The sequence below is a fragment of the Rhinolophus sinicus genome, chromosome 7 (genome assembly GCF_057876585.1).
Source record: "Rhinolophus sinicus isolate RSI-liver-muscle chromosome 7, RSI-T2T, whole genome shotgun sequence".
Classification (NCBI taxonomy): Eukaryota; Metazoa; Chordata; class Mammalia; order Chiroptera; family Rhinolophidae; genus Rhinolophus; species Rhinolophus sinicus.
In genome coordinates, this window is record NC_142507.1 from 23,939,419 (window position 1) to 23,960,105 (window position 20,687).

General features: G+C 37.2%; 1 non-coding gene across 1 annotated transcript; it reads right to left on the bottom strand.

Annotated features, from left to right (window-relative positions):
- Positions 1–708: 708 nt before the first annotated feature.
- Positions 709–835, bottom strand: LOC141568722 (small nucleolar RNA SNORA25). Its single transcript, XR_012491942.1, has one exon. It is a non-coding gene; the product is annotated as a small nucleolar RNA SNORA25 (small nucleolar RNA).
- Between the last annotated feature and the right edge of the window lie 19,852 nt (positions 836–20,687).

Sequence of the window (20,687 nt, forward strand, 5' to 3'; positions counted from 1 at the left end):
CAGGCTCACATGGTTTCTGGAGCATCACCTGCCCTATCTCACTTCTCTGTAAAACAAGAGGCCAGAAAGATTTGATGCCTGGGCAGCCAAGCAGAGGGGACTTGTGTTTTCTGCCTTTCTAATGATGTAACTAAAGACTAGGAACTGACACAACCTCTTTACTTGCATGGGGTCTGACATCTCTCTTTGTCTCTGTTTTTGAGTCATAAACATTTTTGTGTATCAAATATTGGATACCTACAAAATATATAGAACTTCCTGTTCTAGGACATTTTCATGCTCTTAGAAATTATTGATGAAAGGACATTTGCCTATGTGGGTTATATCTAGCAATAGTTACCATATCAAAAATTAACATTGAATGATTTAAAAATATTAATTCATTTAAAAATAACTATAATACACCTGTTTACATGTTACCATGTATATAGCATTTTAATGAAAATAACTACATTTTTGAACACAAAAAAATAGTGAGAAGAGTGACATTGTTTACATTTTTACAAATCTCTTGAATCTTTCTATCTTAATAGAAAGCAGCTGGATTCTCATATCAACTTTTGCATTTAGTCAGATGCAATTTGTTGTTTTGGTTGAAGTATGTGAAGAAAGTCCTGGGTCTCATGGGACTGTAACAATTAGACAGACAATTTTTTTTAAACTTTGGAGACATTTATTTACTTTCCCATATCACTATTCATTGATAAATTTTATGTGTCCTCAGGAAAACATAGCACTATTGAGTGACAATTACATCTTATGGAGAACTTCAATCTTTGGCTACAGTGTTAAGAGCGCCTGGTTTTGAGCCCACAAGCTCTCTTTGATATGATCTCAGAAAGGCCATTATTAGCAGGCCATCTACCCTGGGGCACTGCACAGAGAGTAGACTGGAACACACCCCTAATATTTCTGTGAAAGAGGCCAATTTGTTCAGGAGATTCAGCCTGACGGGGAGGTTTCTTGTCTGGCATACATCTAGGATCCTATGAGAGTGCTCTCAGAGAATGGAGGACAGGGGACGACATCTTTGCTCTTTCCTTCTGTTTAGCTTTAGCTCGCCAATATAATATATTCCAGAAAGGAGCTTATGTGATGCCCCAATTTTGTGGCTGCTGCTGGGGACACCTCTAGGTCACCTGGCTCTAGTGCCAGTGGGGCTTAAGCCAGAAAAGAATTGCAAAATGGCAATTAATGATACCTATTTATAATTACCTTAAATATAAATGGGCTAAATCCCCCAATCCAAAGACATAGAGTTGCTGAATGGATACAAATACAAGACCTATGTATAAGCTGCCTACAAGAGACTCATTTCAGATATATAGGCACACACAGACTAAAAGTGAAGTGATGGAAAAATGATACTCCATGTGAACGGAAACCAAAAGAAAGCTGGGTAGCTATACTTATTTCAGAAAAAATAGACTGTAAAACAGAGTCTATAATATGAGACAAAGAAGGACATTACATAAATATAAAGGGTTCAATCCAACAATAGGACATAACATTTATAAATGTTTGTGTACCCAACATAGAAACACCTAAATATATAAAACAATATTAACAGAAATAAAAGGATAAATAGAAAGCAATACAATAATAGCAGGGGACTTTATTACTTCATTTTCATCAGTGTATAGATTATCTAGACAGAAAATCAATGAGGAAATATTGGCCATAAATGACATAAATTTATCAGGTCAGATAAATTTAAGATATATATATATATATACAGAACATCCAAAAGCAACAGAATACACAATCTTCTCAAGTGCACATGGAATATCTTCCAGAATAGATCATATATTAGGCCACAAAGGGAGTTTTAATAAATCTAAGAAGATTGAAGTCATATCAAGCATCTTTTCTGACCACATTATGGAACTAGACATTAATTACAAAAAGAAAACTGGAAAATTCACAAATATGTGGAGATTAAACAACATGTTATTGAACAACCAATGGGTCAAAGAACAAATTAAAAGAGAAACCAAAAAATACCTTGGACAAATGAAAATAAACACACAACATACAAAAAATTTTGGGATGCAGTAAAAGCAGTTCTAAGAGGGATGTTCATTGTGATAAATAGCTACATCAAGAAACAATAAAAGTCTCAAGTAAGTAACCTAACTTTACACTTCAAGAAACTAGAAAAACAAAACCCAAAATTAGTAAACAGAAAGAAATAACAAAGATCAGTGTCGATAAATAAAATAGAGACTAAAAACAATAAAAAAGGTCCAACAAAAATAACACAGCTTGTTTTTTGAAAAGATAAACAGAATTAACAAACTTTTATTTAGACTCAGTAAGAAAAAAAGAGCGAGGACTCAAATAAATAAAATCAGAAATGAAAGACGAGACATTACTGATACCACAATACAAAAGATCATAAAAAACTACTATAAACAATACATACCAACAAATTGGACAACCTAAATTAAATGGATACAGTTTTAGAAATATACAACCTACAAAGACTAAATCAAGAAGAAATAGAAAATATGAACAGACCTATTACTAGTAAGGAGATTAAATCACCAATTAAAACAAACAAAAAAAAACCTCCCAACAAACAAAAGTCCAGGACTAGACAGTATCCCTGTTAGATTCTACCAAACACTCAAGGAAGAATTAATGCCAATTTTCAAATCTTCCAAAAAAATATAAGAGGAGGGAACATTTCCAAACTCACTTTATGAGCACAGCATTACTTTGATACAACCACCAGATAAGGATGCCTTAAGAAAATAACATTACAGACCAATATTCTTGATGAATAAAGATGCAAATATTCTCAACTAAATATTACCAAACTGAATTCAATAAGACATTTAAAGGATTATACACCACAATCAAGTGGGATTTATTCTGGGGATGCAGGGATGGTTCAATATCTGAAAAAATCAATCAATGTGATACATCATATTAACAAAATGAAGGACAAAAATCATGTGATCATCTCAATAGATGCAGAAAAAACATTTGACAAAATTCAATATCCACTTATGAAAAAAACTCTCAAAAAAGTGGATATAGAAGGAACGTACCTCAACATGATAAAGGCCGTAGATGATAAGCCCACAACTAACATCACACACAATGGTAAAAAGATGAATGCTTTCCCACTAATTTCAGGAAAAGATAAGGATTCTCACTTTCAACCTTTTCACCCAACATAGTATTGGAAATGCCAGTCAGAGCAATCAGTTAAGAAGACGAAATAAAAATCATCCAAATTGGAAAGGAAGAAGTAAAACTGTCATTATTTGCAGATGACATGATCCTATATATGAAAAACCCTAAAGACTCCACTAAAACCTTTTAGAACTAATAAACAAATTCAGTAAAGTTTCAGGATACAAAAATCGATATACAATAATCTGTTGCATTTCTATACACTAATAATGAGCTATCAGAAAGAGAATTAAGAAAACAATCCCATTTACCATTGCATCGAAAAGAATAGACTGCCTAGTAAGAAACTTAGCCAAGGAAGTAAAAGACCTGAACACTGAAAACCAAGAGACATGGATGAAATAAATTGAAGAAGACATAAATAAATGAAAAGATATTCCATGCTCATGGATTGGAGAATTAATATTAAAATGTTCATATGACCCAAAGCAATCTAGAGATTCCATGCAATCCCTTAAAAAATTCCAATGGCAGTTTTCATAGAAATATATTAAAAATAATCCTAAAATTTGTAATGAACCATAAAAAACCTCTAATAAATAGCCAAAACAATCTTTAGAAAGAACAAAGCTGGAAGCATCACAGTTCTGGATGCTAATAACAGTAGGTTATTTGCATAAAAACTAACATATAGATCAATGGAACCGAATAGTGAGCCCAGGAATAAATCCACACACATATGGTGAATTAATTTTTGACAAAGAAGCCAAAATATACATGGAGGAAAGTATAGTCTCTTCAATAAATGGTGTTGGGAAAACTGGACAGCCACATAACAAAAGAATGAAATTGGACCACTCTTATAGCATTCATAAAAAATAACTCAAAATGGATTAAAGACTTAAATGTAAAACTTGAAACCATGAAATTCCTAGAAGAAACCACAGGAGGTCTGACAATTGACTTCTGAAAGTCATGCTAGAAAAAGTGCTACATACCTCATTATTGAAAATCACTACAGTCACCTTCGAAGTACTCCCCTTGGGAAGCTAAATACCAATGCCAGTGCCTAGTCCACCCTTCAAAGCAATGTTGGAACTCTTTTTCTGGAATGGCCATCAGAGCTGTCGTCATATTACCATAATATCCTGAATGTCATAAAAATGTCTTCCTTTCAATATTTCCTTTATGTTCAGGTAAAGAAAGAAGTCAATGGGGGCCAGATCAGGTGAGTAGGGAGGGTGTTCCAATACACTTATTTGTTTACTGGCTAAAAACTCTCTCACAGACAGTACCGTGTGAGCTGGTGCATTGTTGTGATACAAGAGCCATGAATTTTTGGTGAAAAGTTCAGGTTGCCTAACTTTTCCACACAGCCTTTCAGCACTTTCAAAGAGAAAACTTGGTTAGCTGTTTTCTCTTTGAATAATCTCTTTGAATAATTCATAATGAATAATCCCTCTGATATCAAAATAGGTTAGCAACATCGTTGCAAGAATTTCATGAACTTAATTGTCAGAACTTGTGGGCAGTAACCTCCTTAACACCAGTCTTAGCAATGATTTCTTGATTTGACACCAAAAGCAAAGGGAATGAATGCAAAAATAAACAAGTGGGACTAAAGGAAACCATCAACAAAATGAAAAGACAACCTACTGAATGGGAAAAAAATATTTGCAAATCTTACATCTGGTAAATGGTTTATGTCCAAAATATATCAAGAACTCATGCAACTAAGCAGTAAAATAAACAAAAACAGTCTAAATAAAAAATGGACAGAGGAACTAAATAGACATTTTTCCAAAGAAAACATACAGATGGCCAGCAAGTACATGAAAAGATGCTCAAAGTAACTAATTATCAGGGAAATGCAAATCAAAACCATAATTAGATATCAACTTATACCTAAAAAAGAAAGACAAAAAATAACAAGTATTGATGAGGATGTGGAGAAAAGGGAACCCTGTGTGCTGTAGTTGGGAATGTAAATTGGTGTAGTCACTATGGAAAAGAATATTGGAGGCTCCTTAAAAAATTAAAAATAGAACTACCATGTGATCCCGCAATTCCACTTCTGCTATTTACATGAAGAAAACAAAAACACTAACTCAAAAAGATATATGCACCCCCATGTTCATTGCAGCATTATTTACAATAGCCAAGATCTGAAAGCAAACTAAGTGTCCTTCATAGATGAAAGGATAAAGAAAATGACCAGGTACATGTATACAATGGAATATTATTCAGTCATAAAAACAATGAAATCTTGCCATTTGCAACAACATACATGGACCTTGAGGGCATTATGCTAAGTGAAATAAGTCAGATAGAGAAAGACAAATACTGTATGTGGAATGTAATACACTAACAAACATCAAAAACCCAAGCTGGTAAATACCAAGAAGAGTTTGGTGGTTGCCAGAGGCAGGATGATCGATGAAATGGGTGAAGGGAATCAAAAGGCACAAACTCCCAGTTATAAAATAAGTAAGTCCTGGGTATGCAATGTACAGCATGGTGACTATAGTTAATAATACTGTATTGTATTTTGAGAGTTGCCAAGAGAGTAAACCTAAGTCCTATCGCAAGAAATAAAGTTTATAAGTATGTATGGTGACTAGACTTATTGTGGTGACCATTTCACAATATATACAAATATTGGATTGCTATGTTGTACACCTGAGACAAATATAATGCTACAGGAAGACCGACAATTAAGTTTGTGAACTTGTTGCAATGATGTTGCTAATCTTTTTTGGTATAAGAGGGATTATTCATTATGGATTTGTACCAATGGGACAAACAGTTAACCAACTTTACTATTTGCAAGTGCTGAAAGGCTAAGTGAAAAAGCAATGATGTATATAGCACTTGTTCTAGGATGAGTTTACAAGCTTAATTGTCAGATCTCATATGTCAATTATGCCTCAATAAAAATATAAAACAATGTATTAGAAAATGAATCAGTTGTACATTTTCAGAGTTCAAAGTAGTGAGGCCTCTTCTTATGGTTAAAGGCTCTGGCTCTCGATTATTTCAAATTTATCTAATTCATTTTTCTTTCTCTCTAACTTTGCCAATGTGGAATTATTCAATATAGATAAAATGTAAATGTTTCCTTCAGCAGAGTTTATTCATGCAAACGATTTGACTAATCCTCCACTTAGTTTTCCTTCCTCATGCTCTCAAACAAAATGAGAAAAAGAGTTGTGCCTTCAACTCTAGCTAAAAAAAAAAAGGTTTTACTTTACATGCACTTAAGTTTGGGATCCAGTGAGGCTAATTTAGGCTTCTTTTGAATTGTGTTTTCTTGCCTAGGACTTATCTTGAGAAGGGCAAAAAGAAAATTTAAAATTTACAAAGTGATAAATAAATTTGGGAACCATATAACTAAAAACAGAAAGGGCTGCTCATAAGATTCTTGCTGATAGATCTGGTATTCAGATTTCGTTCTTGTCGGCCACTCAGAAGGCACAATGGACATTGCCAATTTCATCTATGAACCCGTTTAAACTCAGTAAGAAAGGCAAAGTGTGGATGAGATGGTCATTTAACATGTGACTCTCTTTACCCTGACTATGCAAGCAATTGTCTTCATAGATCCTCACAGAAGGTTAACCGGAAGGAGGGTGTGAACTGCCATTCTGATGGGTAGTAGAATGAGGGTTGCCCAGAACATAGTTGGTGGTCGAATAGCTGTTGGATGCTTTCAATTTAACGTTTAATTTACAGGACTAACTACATTATTACAATTATGTACAGTGATTCCTTTATAAAAAGGGCAAGTAAGAGAAAAGTGCATGTAAAATGTTTATGCTCATTAAAGGAATCATAGGTTTACAAATATCAAAATATACTCATGAAGTTGACCTTATAGGTGATATCCAGCTCTATGGCTTTTCTGGCATCTAGGAGTTAAAAGAATCATGTCAAAGCTACAGTAAACCCTCTTATAAAAAAAGCCTGTGTAGAGTGAAGACCTCGTTTTCACCACTGGTAGTTTACACCTGGTGCTGACAGTCCCATTGAGAGCTCTCCGCATGTGAGTAGGAGCCAAGGTTAAATCATTACCTATGCTTGTTCCCAATCAGTGCAAGGTCCGGGGCAGATCAGTTGGCTAATGAAAGCCATCTAGATGCTCCTGAGACACGATGTGGTCTGGCGTACCCTCTTCCTCTTGTCTCAAATCTTGGCTGCCACATCAAGTAATTGGGTATTAGGAAATATTGATTTGGAGGAAGAGGACTTGGTGACTTGAGGGAGCTCAGTTTGGAGGACTGTTTTAAGTAAGGGCTTGGAGAAATACATCCTGACCGTGTTTACCTTAAACAGGTCAGACACGGAACCAGACACGGAGTAGAGCCTCAGAGACATTGTGAAGAGTTCAGCAGCAAATGGGAAAACTCGTGTAACGGCTTCTTACATTTGAAATCTGAGATCATTTGTCCTCCAATACTTTGTCATGTCCTCATTTCAAAGACCTTTCCAAATGAAGATTTTTCACTTTTCTAAAAACCACATGGAGTGCTCCATGCGATTGCACAGTAATAGTGCAATGGATATTTACTCAGGCTTTCATGTTTCCCTCTGAAAATGCCCGGTTTTGTTTCTAATTGTTTCTTTTTGTCTAATTATTACTATTATTATTATTATTATTATTATTATTATTATTATTAGTGCTTTCTCACTTGCAGCCTCTCAGTTTTAAAGGACATTTGGTGAACTGCCAATTATTTAAATCACACTTTCCAAGGCAAAGCCCTGTGTCTTGAGTGATTCTGGGTTGAGGGGAGATAAGAAAAGTCAATCAATTTCTTATTTTCACACAGTGTCTTGACACATTAGTAAAACAATCCTGAATGACTAATCATAATCTTTTAAAGTTATGTCTATATTTCACAGCTGTAATCATTAGTGCCAAATGAAAATCACCTAAAATCACCGTTTAGGTGATTTTAGCGGTAATCCCATTGTTGAGTTCCTTAGGGATATGCATTATACTCTAATACAGCAATAACTTGGGAGAATTTTGCTATTGCAATGAGTTTTGGCATGGTATTATTGCTTTAGAGAAAATTCAGTTCTAAAAATCTTATTTCCCATTCACACATCTGAAAATAGGTTTAGACTTATTGCTTTTATTCTCAAATTTGATTATCAACATTTAATTAGTAATCATTATTTGCCTCCTCCCTGAAAACACATGCTTTAGATGTACCTCGGTGTCTCTGTCCTTGAACTCTCCAGCCCTTGGGAGTCAACTTCCCATATAATATTTAAACAAAATAATTGAGACCTTATCTCGCATGACTACAGCAAGTTTGGTCCCATCCCAAAGAGTGTCTCTGAAGGTCCTGGGTATGTTTAGGGTTTCTTCCTGGTTGTTACTTGTTTTCTCTTACTTCAAGTGACTTCTAGCTGTTTGCCTTCAATCTCTGGCCATATACAATGTCACTGTATCTGTGAATCTCTCCATCTATTTTATTCTTGCCCCAAATGCTGACCCAGCCTCATCCCCTTAGTCTACAAAACAGAATGAGGCTGGTGTGGAGGCTTGGAGGTGATACAGCAGAATTATAACCCAGAACAAGAGATGGGTTACACCTCTCTATCCTCATAATTATTACCTGCACCCTCAGAATCCTTTTGTACTGATACCCCCTTTCCCTCAAATTCCTCTGCAGGGATGGCAGGTATGGATGGTGTGCCTCCTAATCATGTCTTTCCTCCCACAGAAGACCAGGACTCCTAATTACATGTCTGTTAGTGGGAACCCAATCTCTTACCTCATAATTGTCATATCAAGATGCATTCCACCACAAAAGAAGTAACTTTTTCCACGTTTAACCATAATAAACTAAACAGAGTCAGAGGCATCTGCATTTGGATTACCTCACCAAAGTTCAACAGCAGCTTGTACATGTATGAGCAAAATTGATCACAAAAATAGTCCTTCCCATGACAGAGATCAAATCTCCCCAATGGACAAATTTCACCTTCTTCATTCATGCATAAATGACTGGAGTTTTAAAAATAGCACATGTTGGGGAGTCTATCTATCTATCTATCTATCTATCTATCTATCTATCTATCTATCATCTATCTATCATCTATCTATCATCTATTGATCTCTTGATCTATCTACCTACTTACCTATCCATCCTTATAGTAGAGGCATATCTACAGACACATGTGATAAGAATATACCTATAATGGTAGAAATCTTTGATTGTAGAGGTCAACATCCACTAACAGATGTGGAGTGTATCTTTTGCATATACTGAGGAGTGTTGCATAAACTACAGATGACATGGGATCAAAACTTAAATAAACATTGAAGTTAACTTGGATAGTAGTGATTTTTTTAATAAAGAAAAGGTTTTATTTGTCTCACATAATGTTCAGAGGTGGGCAGTCCAGGGAAGATGAGAGAACTTAACACCACCACCACAACAACCACCACCACCACCACAACCACCATCACCACCACCACCACCATCCTGCTCCATCATCTTTAGTATGTTGCCTTGTGGCACGGTGACTGGAAATCCCTAGTCCATACACACAGTGGTGTGTGTGTGTGTGTGGGGGGAGGGAAGCAAAAGTGAAAAAGGAGGAAGGAAGGAGGTGGTGCCAGCAGAGTTCATATTCTTGAGCCAGTTTTAATAGTTGTGATTACATTTGTATATCATTTATTACTGTGTGACAAATCACCCTAAAATGAAATGGTTGTAAACAGCAACCACGTATCATTGCTCATGAGTCTATGGGTCAGCTTAGAAGTTCTGCTGATCTGAGTCAGGCTTTGCTGATCTCAGCTGGACCCACTCATGTATCTGTATAAGCTGGTGGATGGGTATGGATGACGGCCAATCTTGATTGATCCCGGGGATGGTCATTGGATGATTTGGGATGGACCCACTCACATGTCTGCCATTGTCAGGCTGTCAGCTGAGGCAAGGTGGGATGTGTCTCATCACCTAGCAGGCTAGCCCAGGTCTGTTCACATGGTGGCTGGGCAGAGTTCCAAAAGAGGGAATGGAAACATGTGAGGTCTCGTGAGGCCTAGGCTCAGACTTCGCAAAATGTCACTCCTTCTATTGTCCCAAAGTCATGAGTTCAGCTCAGAATCAAGGTGGACAAACAGCCTCTATCTCTGTCTTTTTTTTAATGTTTCAAATTTTACTTTTATTGAGATAAAATTGACATATGAAATTATATTACTTTCAGATGTAGGATGATACTGATTTAAGAATTACACTTAATGAAACAAACAGGATATAAACCAGAAAGCTAGCTATAGTTGACATTCACTAGAGATACTTGAACATGTGTTACAAGAGATGGTATAGTATGGTGTGGTGGTCAGAGTGTAGGCTGTATGCATTTAAATCCAGGCTCTACGATTGATTCGCTTCACAAGCTTGGAAAATTGAATTAATTTCTCTGAATTTCAGATCCTTCACCAGAAATCATGTTGATGATGATGATGGTGATGATGATGATGATACTTGCCCCATGTTTGTTTGGAGGCTTATATGAGGTAAGTCAAGTTAAGCCCATAGAACAGTGCCTGGTATGTAGGTCTTATCATAATACATCGGAACACTCATTAATCCCACACTTCAGAACACTTGGTCCTTGACTTCCTTTGGGAATACATTTCAGTCGTTAGTCATGTGCTTCCGTATATCACCAATGGATGAACCTTTCAAGTTTCACTGAAATTTTAATCTTTCATTTGATAAGCAGGCTTTTCCTTGCCTTGAGAACTTCTTGAGCCAGTTTCAATAATTCTGTTTTATTGTCTTTATGGAGCGTGTGGTGACTTTAGGGGAGAAATGTAAGACATATTCAATGTCTATTTGATTTTATTTGTTTATCAAAAGCAGAAGGAACTATATGAATGTATGAAGTAATCAAAAAAGCATGGACCTTCCAAGAACCATGACCCACCTACTACAGCTAACGTATGGAGTACGAGCTTGAGGAGGCTGAGAGACAGACTGGCCAATATTAGCGGACAGATCATAGAGGGACTTTTATATCATGTTGGACTCCATCTGATCACACAGATGACTTCCTCTCAGCTAAATAGACAATGACAAGCCTGGAATTAAAGTGGTTGAAAAAAAAGCCTCCATTTTCTGGCTCTAAAATGTGAATCATCTCATGACTCAACCTCATCTTTTTCATCAGCAACCTAAAAGCTGACTTTCTTTTGGAGGCTATTTCGTAAAGAAACCAAACCTCCCTTCACAAGAGTTGCTAAATCTTGTGAGTTGCAAAGAACAGTGGGCGAACACTGAGATGTACTTATTGACCAGGTCGAGCTCTCCTCCAACTGAGTGAATCCTGCAGCCTCACGGCAATTTAAATCCATGCTTTAAGAAAGTCACTGGAGGCCAGTTTTTTGGATGCTCAAAAAACTTTTAAAATAATTATAGCTGCAAACCTTGCAAAGTGAAAAACTCTTAGTTGTTTTTTTTTTGCACATGAAATTTACAAGAGAATAAAAGCAGTATGCTTTACTATTTTCTCTGGCTGCTTAGCATACTTTTCTCAGAATCTTTGTGGGAAGATACACACATACATACACATCATATATATTACACACACAATCACACACACACGCACATGAGGTCTGACAATTAAGTTTGTGAACTTGCCACCGTGCATTTACATTGGCAGCACTGTACAAACAGTTTGGTAAGGTTTCATAATCTTGGTATATCAGTGTCTCACAGCTGTGTTTGTGTGGACTTGTGGTGGTATCTTGCTGAGTGGCGTTCATTATTGTTGTTACATGTTTTTGTGTACTGTCGCGAGAATGTCTGAGCTTGAATTAGAGCAAAGAACAAACATTCAATTTTTTGTTAAACTTGGCAAGAGTGGGAGTGAAATCAGGGACATGTTAGTCCAAGTTTATAGGGATAATGCCATGAAGAAAACGGCAGTGTACAAATGGATTAAACGTTTTTCTGAGGGGAGGGAACATGTCACTGATGAAGAGAGGTCAGGGCAGCCAGTAACAAGCAGAGCTGATGAAAATGTTGCAAAAATTCATAGACTTGTGTGTCAGAATTGTCGACTGACTGTGAGAAGCATAGCAGACCAAGTAAACATTGATAAAGAAATAGGAAAATCTTAACTGAAAATCTTGGCATGAGAAAGGTGTGTGTAAAATGATCCCGAAGGAGCTCACCTATGAACAAAAGCAAAGGGAGCTTTTAGCCAGTAAACAAATAACTGTATTGGAACACCCTCCCTACTCACCTGATCTGGCCCCCAGTGACTTCTTTCTTTACCCAAAGATAAAGGAAATATTGAAAGGAAGACATTTTGATGACATTCAGGATGTCAAGGGTAATATGACAACAAATCTGATGGCCATTACAGAAAAAGAGTTCTAAAATTGCTTTGAAGGGTGGAACAGGTGTTGACATCTGTGTATAGCTTCGCAAGGGGAATACTTCAAAGGTGACTCTAGTGATATTCACAATGAGGTATGTAGCAGTTTCTCTAGGATGAGTTCGCAAACGTTAATTGTCAGACCTCGTGTGTGTGTGTGTGTGTGTGTGTGTGTGTGTGTGTGTGTGTGTGTGTACATACAGAGGAGAGAGAGAGAGAGAGATTGAGAGAAAGCATTTTTATTTTGAGGAATTGGTCATGTGATTATGGGGGTTGGCAAGTTCGAAATCTACTGGGTAGCTAGAGATTCAGGTAAAATCTGATCTTACAGTTTTGAGTCCAAAGGATTGAAACTTAGGCAGAATTTCTATGTGCAATCTGGAGACAGACTTCCTTTTTCTTTTTCCTTGGGGAATCTCAGTCTTTTCTCTTAAGACCTTCTTCTGATTGGATGAGGCCCACACACAATACAGAGAGTAACTGCTTTACACAAAGTCTACGGATTTAAATGTTAATCACATCTGAAAAATCACCTTCAGATAAATGACTAGATTGGTGTTTGACCAAACGAATGGGCACTGTAGCCTAGTCAAATTGACACACAAACTTATCCATCACATGACCTTGATTCCCTCCATCACAAGCACTTGGGCCAGCCTTTGCCTCAGGATATGGAAGCCCAAAGAATCAGGAGCCACAGGGAATTCTTTCTGATAAGGGCAGCAGCATGATAAGTGTCCACTTCCAAGGATAGCAGTGGGGGTTCTTGCAAAGGGTCCAGGGCCTGATGTTGAGGGTGGCACCTAGGAAGACAGTGGCAGTGGAGAGATCTCTATGGGACAGTTTGTGGCATTATTCTGGAATATTTGCTTGGCTGTGTAAACTTAGCCACTGGTTCTACAACCCCCTAGAGATACTTTGAGCAACTAAATATTTACTAAATTCCTTCTGAATTAGTCAAATTTCATTTCTATAATTTCCAACTGATTCAGGAGGTGACAAGAAAGTGAGCCTGAAAATTGTTTATGATCTGCTGAACTTGCTTCTATGAGTGTCTGGTGTATTGAATAAGGGAGGAATTTCTGTCTCATAGATAGAGAAAGAAGTGTGAGCTGATGGAAATGCAGCTGGGGGAGCCACACAGAGGGAATGAATGAGGTTATGGGAGACCGCCTAGGCCACTGGGAGAGATTTTTGATGGGAATGTAAAGGCAGAAGCCTGGTCTCTGATTAGTCTAACACATGAGAATTATGTATCTTCTTGGCATCCTCTTGATTCAGGATAAACTACCTCCTATATTGAGAGTAAGTTTTGTACCCATTTCAACAGGAAGAGTAGAAAGGAAATCCCAGCATATAGAAGCTCATGTGGTACTGGCTTCTGCACAAACCAGATGTGATGTCTGGCTGAAAAATCCAGATAAAGAGGACTCTCTTAAAATAGGTTAGCCAAATATTTTCAATGCCCTTGAAGCACACAAGATAATTATTTCTCCCTGCAGGTATATATTTTTTCTTTGGATTGCTCTGGGTCCTTTAGCTACTTATCTTCAAATACTCATTTAGCCCTGATATACAAACTATTAGCTTTTCCATCTTTTATGAGTTTATCAGTGTTCATAAGGTTAATTATTTCTTCAAATACCACAGAGAGGACAATGGGAGACAACAGCAGCAGAGTAATTGTCATGCTTTGAATGGCTTGGTGCTTTGTATTTTCATGTAACTTTCCAACACATTTTACTTCCTCTTCCTCCCAATTTTCACAGTGAACTTTATTTTTCACATATGGAGTCAACCAGACAAAGTGCTAGATGTCCAAGCCTACATGATAACATAATAATGCATTAAAATGAAACTTGTCGACCCCGAGCTTGGCAGATGTTCTTTCTCTCTCATATAGCGTTGATGATTGACCTAGAAAGAATTTAGCTTGTTTCTGTTAGACACACTAAATCTCAAGAACCAATAAACAGTGTTAACCAGATAAATAAAACTATTAAAAATGAGAAAATAGGACTTAACTAAGAATCTTTGCAAATGGATAACCCGACCAGAGGAAAGCATCTGAACCAGTTACCATGAAAACAGGGGAAACATAAAACCCCTAGCAATCAATGTTTTAGGTCCAAGTGAGCTGAGCAGAGTTCCTGTGGTGGCTTCATCTCCACAGGTGAAAGAAGGCAGGCAGCTGTGGTTCTACTGAGAAGTGGTTAGGGAAAAACAGGGAAGGAAAGAGTGGGAGGAATTATAGTAGAAGGGTTCAAATACGGACATAGCTGGACAAAGAAGGAGGCAAAGCTGAGAGGGGATTCATAGACTGGATTACGTCAAAGTGGTCAGCAACCTGGAAGTTGTAATGAGATAATAAAGTATATATAGAGGAAATAATGGATGAATAACACTGCAGGTTAAGTCAACACAGTGAGAGGCAGGTATGTTTCAATTTATGGTTTCAAATGTGGAGCAGTTCTAAGTGGTGACAATTCTCAGGTGTCTTCATGGGCATGAAGATGAAAGAAGAGGAAGAGCAAAGGGCATGGGAATGAGCAAGTTAGGGCTGAGAAGCCAGCTTGTTGGATGGTTGCCCTTATGCATACGCAAAACACCCAGGATGATAGATGAGGGTAGAAAGAATGGTCTGAACTGAGTGTCTCAGTCTTTGGGGTAGAACCAGAAGGTGGTATGGCTGAATGGCAGGGATCTAAAAGAAACAATGCTTTTCACTTGATGGTGAGGGAGTCATAACTGCGAGAGGAATGGGGACAGAGAAGGACCCAGATATACCCTACCTCTTAGGCTTTTGGGACACTGGAGCATAAGCAGGAGTGATTCAAGTGTCTTATAGCTGGTGTGAAACTCAGGAAGGTTTCTCTCAGTAGAGAAAAGGAGTGAATGGGAGAATTTGGAGAACAATTTATTGCACCTTATTTGCCATGGAGCAGGGTCTTGGAGAAGGGAAGAGAGGGAGGTTGAGTTAAAACTATAGAATATATGTTGATGGAAGGAGAACTGACTCTGGGTGGTGAACACACAACGTGATATGTAGATGACATATTACAGAATTGTACACCTGAAACCTATATAACTTTACCAACCAATGTCACCCCATTAAACTTTAATTTAAAAAAAGTATAAAATTCAGGACTTCCAAGACCTGTAGCAAACCTTATGCTCAGTGAATTCTACCAGGAATCATAATAGTTGCTTACACCTGTACCATGTGGTGATGGTTAATTTTATGTTAGCTTAGCTGAGAAATGGTACCCACTTTTTGGTCAAAGACCAGTCTAGATGTCACTGTGAAGGTACTTTTTGGATGAGATTAACATTTAAATCAGCAGATTTTGAATAAGACCTATTGTTCGCCCAATGCGGATGCAATTCATCCAGTCAGTTGAAGGCCTTAAGAGCAAGGAGTGAGGTCTCAGAGTAAGGAGGAATTCTGCCCTCAGGCTGCCTTTGGTCTTGAGCTGCAACATCAACTCTTCCCTGGGTCTACAGCCTACTAGCTTACACAGATTTTGGATTTAGACCCCATGATTACATGATTCAATTCCTTAACCCCTCCCCCTCTTCACACACACACACACACACACACACACACACACACACACACACACACAGGATCTAGCAGCATCCTGGTCTCATCTTGCCTTAGATAAATTCCTGGCCTGAGGATTAAGCACTCAGATTAATTAGAATTGCCCAAGTCCCTGGGAAGGAATTAGATCGTGCATTCAATTATATACATCTCCCACCTTTTTTTCCATTCAAATAACTGTGAATCTGGCACTATGATTAATATTTTGTATATGAAGAAACCAAGGCTCAAATTTTTCACATGAGTAAATTCTAGTTTAGGCAACAAGGAAGACCGAACTAATGCTGACAATTCCTTATGCTCATCTCTTCTGCCCAGTTTCTACTTTTTTTTCTTGAGGCAAACATATATAATGTAAAATTTACCATTCTATCCCTTTTAAAGTATACATTTCTCCATTTCTAAGGTGATACTGAATTCTTTCCTTTGGAAATATGAAAATATCCCCTAGCAGTAAAAGGAACTTAATAAGATTAAATACGATTTGAAAATCCAGGCAACAATTGTGTTAGAACTCACTAATTCTGGGGACTATTATGAAGCAGTTAAACCAGGTTATTAGTTAGAGCATGTGTGTGAAGATCTAACTATCTTGCAGGTGAACATGTGAATATATTTACATTGCCTCTGCATCTATAGCTGTAATGAAGAATAGATTTTCTCAGGGGAAGCAAAACAAGGCAGACAATAAGCCATTTGCTCTTCTACAAGAAAAATTTAATTTATCACCATATGTATTATTTGGAAATATTAATACTTGAAAGATAAATTCATGTCAACCACAGCTAGTGAGAGTTGCCTTCTTATTAGGTGTACTAATTGCCTCATGGTAAGAAGATTTCAACTCCTGTGTCAACTTTAATTGTGCAGTGAAGGCTGCCTGGAGTACTGTATTAAATGGGCATTTGAGATTGGTGCTGCCCATTCAACCCAAAAAAAACTTACTTGAGCACCTACAATATTCAGGTAGTGCATTAGATATTGAGGATATTGAAGATGGCAGATGAGAACATCCCAGTTTCTGCCCTCAGAGAATTGAGAGCCTAGATATGAAAACAATTAATCTAGTTATTCCATTAGAGGTAGCAATGCTGTAGGAGTACAGGTGTGGGTACAGTTAAGCATCCCATCTGGTCTGGGGGGTTTTTGGACAGCTCCCTATAGGAAGCAATGGTTGGAGCTTTGTGGGGGTGGAGAGGAAATGGACAGATATTGTTTGTACTGAGCAAGGGAAGAGAAGTGATATATTGTGTTCTACATATATTTTAACTCATTTAGAGGCAGACTTATAACCACTTAGGCAAGTTTTCAAGATGTGTAACATGGTTTTGAGGTATGTTGTAACTACCTCTGTCAGTCAGTCAAAATGGGAGACTTGGACTAAAAATTCAGAATAGAGGGCCCAGAAGAGGCCAAGACACATGTGACATTGATATATGAGGTGTGGCTGGTTAGGTCATTTGGTTAGAACATGGTACTGATAACACCAACGTTGCCAGTTCGATCCCCACATGGGCCACTGTGAGCTGCGCCCTCCTTAAAAAAAAAAAAAAGTTGGAGTACATTGACATATAACAGAGGTGGAACTAGAGAGCAGTAGGGAAAGAAGTCTTTTTGGTAAATGATGATGGGGCAATTGGATATCCTAATGGACCTCTACTTCACATTGTATAAAAAAGTCAATTGTGGCTGGATTAAAGACTTAAATGTAAAAAGTAAATAAAAATATTTAGAAGATAATCTTAAGAGAGAATCTTTATAACCCAGGGCACAGGGAATGATTTCATAAAAAGACACAAAATCCACTAGTCAAAAAATAAAATATTGATAAAATTCAATACATTAAACTTCAGCACAGATTTCATCAAAAGTTAAAAAGACTCCATTAAAGATAGTGAAGAGACAAACCACCAAGAATGAAAAGCTATATGTGAATATATATCTGAGAAAGAGCTTGTGTCAAGAATATATAATGAGTTCCTTTAAATAAATAGAAAGGAAAATCCAAAGGAAAAGTGGGCAAACTCTAGCAGGTATTTTGCCAGAGGATATGTAAATAGCTACTACAGAGAAAAAGAAAATTAAACTAATTGATAATCAGAAAAATGCAAATTCAAACCACAATGAGATTATATTACATACTCACTGGATAGATTGGCAAAATTAAAATGACTGATAATACCAAGTGTTGAAAATATAAAGCAACAGGGACTCTCATACACTGCTGGGTGACATGATAAATTTACTCAACTACTTTGGAAAATAGTTTGGTATTATTTCCTGAATTGAATATCCCTACACCTAATACCCAACAATTTCATTCATAAATGTATCCAACGAAATCTTATACAGTTATAAAAATGAGCAAACTGTATGGTTTTAACATAGATAAATCTCACAAATATAATGTTGAGTGACACTAGCAAGACCCACACTAACACATGTGCACACAAAAATTGTATAGTATAATTCTATTTATACAACTTTCAAAACCAGGCAAAGTCAGAGTACATTATTTAGGGATATATACAGAGGTAGTAAAACTAAAGACAGCAAGGAAATTAACATCACAAAAGTCAGCATAACGGTAACCTCCACGGGGGAGGAGGAAAGTACTGGTCTGGGAAGGATGCAGGAGGGAGAGGTGACTTCTCAGGCTCAGGTACACAATTGCTTGGCATGTGTGGTAGTTACAGAGGGGTTTGCTTTATAATTATCCTTTTTGAAAGATATTTATTAAAAATATAGCTAACATACAGTGTTATATTAGTTTCAGGGGTACACCATAGTTACTTAACATTTATATACCTAAAGAAGTGATCACCATGATAAGTCCAGCAATCATCTGACAACCTACTTTTCTATCACAATATTATTGACGATATTTCCTATGCAGTATATTACATCCCCATAACTTATTTGTTTTATACCTGCAAATTTGGACCTCTTATTCCCCTTCACCAACCCCTTCTTTTTAATGTTTAAATTACAGCTGATATTCAATATTATTTTATATTAATTTCAGGTGTATTGCATACTGGTTAGACATTTATATAATTTAAGAAGTGATCTCTCTGACTGGTCTAGTACCCACCAGGTAATATACATAGTTATTACAATACCATTGACTATGTTCCCTATGCATTCCCATGACAATTTGTACTTCTTAATCCCTTCATCTTTTCACCCAGCTCCCCAGTCCTTTCCCATCTATCACCTCAAGAAGTCTAATACACATCTGACACCATACATAGTTATTACAATATTCCTTATGCTACAAGGTCAGACAAATAAGTTCTCAAACTCATCCCAGAACAAGTTCTACATAACTCATTGCTGAATATCACTACAGTCACCTTCGAAGTACTCCCCTTGGGAAGCTGTGCACCAATACCAGTGTCTACTCCACCCTTCAAAGCAATTTTGGAACTGTTTTTCTGGAATGATCATCGGAGCTGTTGTATTACCCTTGATGTCCTGAATGTCATCAAAATGTCTTCCTTTCAATATTTCCTTTATCTTTGGGTAAAGGAAGAAGTCATTGGGGGCCAGATGAGGTGAGTAGGGAGGGTGTTCCAATACAGCTATTTGTTTACTGGCTAAAAACTCCCTCACAGACAGCGCCGTGTGAGCTGGTGAACTGTCGTAATGCAAGAGTCATGAATTGTTGGTGAAAAGTTCAGGTCATCTAACTTTTCCACGAAGTCTTTTCAGCACTTCCAAATAGTAAACTTGGTTAACTGTTTGTCCAGTTGGTACAAATTCATAATGAATAATCCCATTGATATAAAAAAAAGGTTAGCAATGTTGTTGCAACAAGTTCGCGAACTTAATTGTCAGGGCTCGTATGTCCTCGTCCCCATACTATTTTTTTAACAACAACTTGTACTTCTTAATCCTTTCCCCATTTTCACTCACACCCAACCCCCTTCCCATCTGGCAACCATCAAAATGTTCTCTGTATCTATAAGCCTGTTTCTGTTTTGTTTGTTTACTCATTTTGTTCTTTAGATTCCACATGTAAGCAAAATCACATTGCATCTGTCTTTGTCTGTCTGACATACTCCACTCAGCACAATACCCTCCAGGCCCCTCTATGCTGCCAAATATGGCAAGAACCCATTCCTTTCCATGGCCGAGCAATATTCCATTTTATATAAGTACCACCTCCTATTTATCCATTCATCCATTGATGGACACCCAGGCTGCCTCCACATCTTGGCCATTGTAAACAATGCTGCAATGGACATATGGATGCACAGGTCCCCTCTGAGTAGCATTTTGGGTTTCTCTGGATAAATACCCAGATGTGGGTTTATTGGGTCCTTCTTTGTCTCTTGTTATAGCCTTTGTTTTGAAGTCTATTTTGTCTGGTGCAAGTATTGCTACCGCAGCTTTATTTTTTTTTCCATTTCCATTTTCATGAAATAACTTTTTCCATCCCTTCACATTGTGTCTGTGTGTGTCTTTCAATCTGAAGTGAGTCTCTTGTAGGCAGCATATATAAGGGTTTTATTTTCTTATCCAT